General features: G+C 37.2%; 1 long non-coding RNA gene across 2 annotated transcripts; it reads left to right on the top strand.

Annotated features, from left to right (window-relative positions):
* The first annotated feature begins 417 nt into the window (after positions 1-417).
* Positions 418-3,299, top strand: LOC140893328 (uncharacterized). 2 transcript variants are annotated; one of them, XR_012153104.1, is made up of 7 exons: positions 418-567; positions 795-863; positions 1,040-1,105; positions 1,525-1,678; positions 1,751-1,903; positions 1,997-2,073; positions 3,073-3,299. It is a non-coding gene; the product is annotated as an uncharacterized lncRNA (long non-coding RNA). The 2 variants fall into 2 exon arrangements; XR_012153103.1 differs by having other exon boundaries at positions 418-863.
* Positions 3,300-4,146: the final 847 nt, after the last annotated feature.

Genomic DNA, 4,146 nt, shown 5'->3' with positions numbered 1-4,146 from the left:
ACCCAAAAAGGCCAGCAATCTGATAAATACTGCAGGTTTCACAAAGACAAAGGTCATGCCACAGAAGAATGTTTTAGCCTACGGGCAGAAATAGAGAGATTAATCAAGCAAGGGCACTTGGGAAATTTTATAAACAAATTTTGAGATCATCGGATGCCTAATTCATAATAGAGCTTATTAAAGAAGAAAACTCAAAAGAGTATAAAAGCTGGTAAAATATATGAGAGAATGCATCTCAATAAAGAAGCAAAGCTGATATTTATTTATGTGAGAACCTAAAAGAATTTCCATTATAAGAAATATTATCATTCCCGGATGACTTCCTTCCTTCCTTCATTGTGTCCGATTATTTCCTATATATATATATATCAAATCTTACTAAAAAAGGAAACATGATGTTCACAAATGCCCCCCCCCCCTCTTCCCACTCCACACCAGACCATTCTTCCCTTCCGGATAACTTACTCTTGCCTTTGCAACCACGGTCCATCTTCACCCTACCTTTTGCCTCTCCATCGGCCTCCCCGAGCTACCTGTTTAGACTAACATGAACTGAGCCTCTTCCCGGTAGCAACGCCAGAGATTAAGTGGATTCTAATTCAATTTTTTTTTCTTTTTGATTTCTAGTCCTTTTCTGTTTTGGAAATCTTCCTTGGGTTCCTATGTTTTTGACCAAATTGAAATGGCTTAATCGTCTAAGAGGCTGCTGTTCTTATTCCTTGTTTCGAACCAAGGAATTAGAAAGGATTGAAGCATTTTTAAGAATTTTTCTGATTTGATTGCGTTTCCTGCAGGCAATCAAGAATATCTACAACATTTGGTTCACTTGTGACTTTTGAAATGCTAGGCACTGATATTTTTCAGTGAGTTTGTTGTTTTCTTTGTTTTGTTTTGTTTTTTTTTATTATTGCCACATGGCTTCAATATCATATAATTCGAATTTTTGTTCCCCTATTGCCCTACTTTTGGCATTTATTAGCTATTAAAAAGCAGGTTCTTGAAGATTCATTTACCTCTTCTTTCTGTGGTGAATCTCCAGGTCTCAGAGCTCGGGTGTTTGCGTCCCCTTCCTCCTGATTGGGGGTATGGTCCTCCTCGGTCCAAGGTTAGGATTTCTTGTTATATTTAGTTTATTTGATTGATTAATTTGATGGATCTGAATTCATCTTAAATTGTGATCAGATAAATTGAAGAAGACCAGTGTTGTGAAGTCGTGTCAATTTTTATCAGTATGAACTTGATTAGTATTGATAATTGAACTTGAAGAAAATGGTTTGTGCACGATGCAATTTTTATAAGCTAATTGATTTTTATGGTAAAGACGTTGGAAGGATCAAGCTAAACAACTGCTGTTTTTTTTTTTTTTGGGAGCACGTGGTTTGATAAGTTAGCTAAATAGATAGTAATAAACGAAATGATACGTACCTTGTATATGTTTGTACTAGTGCAAAAATACATACATAAATAAATATATAAATGAAGAAGAAAAGAAAAGGCTAGTTAAATATGATTTGGTTTACTCAGATTGATGAGAATATTGCTCTGAAGATGTACAAAGACACGGTTATGCTTCAAAACACAAGGATGAATATCATTTTATGTCAGTTCCATGGGAGTAGAGACCGTTAACATTGCATCTGCAGCTGCACTTACAATGGATGATTTTGTCTTTTCTCAGGTTACCATATTAAATTCATTTTATCTTTTATATCCTCGAGAAATGTTGAACATGATCCTTTGTGCAATATAGGGATGCCAGGGTTCTGCTCTGGAGGGAATTTACACTACAAGATTTCGCTAACCAATGTTTTGGAAAAAAATTCGACAATGGAAAAGGCTAGCAGATGTCAGCACAGTATGGATCCAAGAAGCACAATTATATCACTGTTGCTTCAACGGTTGGGTGAGAGACAATCTCTATGCATAAGTATTGTGCTCAGTACATAATTTTATAAATCTTACGAGTGGGGGTGATATTTGTGATCTTTTTTCTCAGGCTGTGATTACAGAGAAATATGGATTCTATGGATATAATGTTGGGGAAGATGGTGGCTTTGCTCCAAATATATCCAGGCAAGTTTTATCATTTAGTTCGATGTGTTGAACAAAGTTGGTAATTTTGATATCTGCCCTGCAGTTTGAAAGAAGGTTTATATCTTATGAAGGAGGCCATTGAAAGAACAGGCTACACGAGAAAATAAAGATAGCAATTGATATAGTTGCAAGTGAATTTTGTATAGGGGATGTATCCTTTTCTTGCGCAACCATATGAACACAGGGCAGAGACATCAGTCATTCTTTTAAAAAAATTAATAAAAAATTAGACGGGCCGGCCCGCCCAACCCGCGGCCCAAGGTGGGTTGGGTTGGGTTGAGCATTTGGATGCCCGGCCCGGCCCGCCCCGCCCCGCCCCGCCTAAAGGCGGGTTGAGGCGGGGTTGGGCCGGCCCGTTTTGACATGTATAAGCCCACCCATAGTCGTGACACTTGTTGGAGGATCCATGGAAAACCCGCTAATTGGAAGAAAAAATATGAGCGTGATTCTAGGTTAGTTGGAGACTCACGGGCTCTTCACAGTGTTGCCTCTAGTACTGGTCCAAGCCCATCTTCGAGTGTTGCTTCTCATCCAGGCCCTAGCCCATCATCAAATCATGCGACACCTCCCTTCACAATGGAACAACTAGAGCTTTTAAATTCTTTGTTCAAATCACACACTTTGGGCACTAATAATTCCTCGTGTTCAGTTGCTCAATTAGGTATTTTTTGGTCGCCCTTACTGCACCAACTTTAATCCTACTTGGATATTGGATTCTGGTGCTACTGATCATATGACCGGTTCCTCGCAATTTTTTTTTTCCACTTATACTCCTTGTGCAGGCAATCAGAAGTTAAGATTGCCGATGGGTCATTTGATTTGGTTGCGGGGAAAGGAATAATTCATATTTCCTCCTCATTTAATCTTAAGGGTGTTTTGCATGTTCCCTCGTTGTCATATAATATGTTGTCTATTAGTAAAATAACCAGCGACTTGAATTGTCAGGCTAATTTTTATTCTTCCCATTGTCAATTTTAGGATTCAATCTCGGGGAAGATGAATGGGGTTGCTAAACAGGATGGTGGTTTATATTTCTTTTGTCCGAGATCCAGCCTTGAAAGTCAAAACAGGCCTACTTGTTTCAATTCAGTCTCTATTTCTGGTGATCATGATATTTTTTATGGCAATACCGATTAGGGCATTCTAATTTTCAATATTTGCAAACTTTGTTTCCAAATTTATTTATTAATAAAAGTCTCCCATTTTAAGTGCAAATTTTGTCAATTTGCCAAGCATCGTCGTACAGTTTTTCCATCATCCTTACAAAAGTTCACAGTCATTTACTTTAATTCATAGTGATGTTTGGGGTCCTTCTCGGATCCCTACTGTGTCTGGAAAACGTTGGTTCATTACTTTTATTGATGACCATACTCGTTTTACCTGAGTTTTTTTTGTTAAAGGACAAAACTGATGTTGCTACTGTTTTCAAAAATTTTTATCACATGGTTCACACTCAGTTTAAAATGCAAATTCAAATTTTTCGCAGTGATAATGTGAAAGAATATTTCAACAGTGTTTTGGGAAGTTTTTTTGCTGATAAAGGGATTATTCACCAAAGTTCTTGCACTTACACCCCTCAGCAAAATGGGGTGGGTGAACGAAAAAACAAGCATCTTTTGGAAATGGTCAGGGCGTTATTATTTACCACTAAAGTTCCTAATTATCTTTGGGGTGATGCACTTTTAATCGTTGCCTACTTAATTAATCGGGTTCCGTCTCAAACTTTGATTTTTCAAACACCTCTCACTTGTTTTATCGCTTCATTTCTGGTAGCGCTAAGTCGTGTCATGCCCAAATTACCAAACTCAAATCAGATAATAAATTATGCAGTAGTGTGAGTAGGGATCGTTCCCACGAGGAAAGTGAAATTTAAAAATGTTCTAAAATAAAATAAAGGGGTTTTCGAGTTTAATTAACTACTAAAAATTTAAACAATTAAAATTATAAAATCACTAGCATGCAAATAAGAAAATTAAATTGAAGAAATCAATAGGAGACGAATCTTGGTATCGGTCGACTACACCCTTGATATTTATTCATTCAATCATCGAC

This window comes from Henckelia pumila, chromosome 3 (assembly GCF_033568475.1).
Source record: "Henckelia pumila isolate YLH828 chromosome 3, ASM3356847v2, whole genome shotgun sequence".
Lineage (NCBI taxonomy): Eukaryota > Viridiplantae > Streptophyta > Magnoliopsida > Lamiales > Gesneriaceae > Henckelia > Henckelia pumila.
This window is presented reverse-complemented; position numbering and strand designations above follow the sequence as displayed.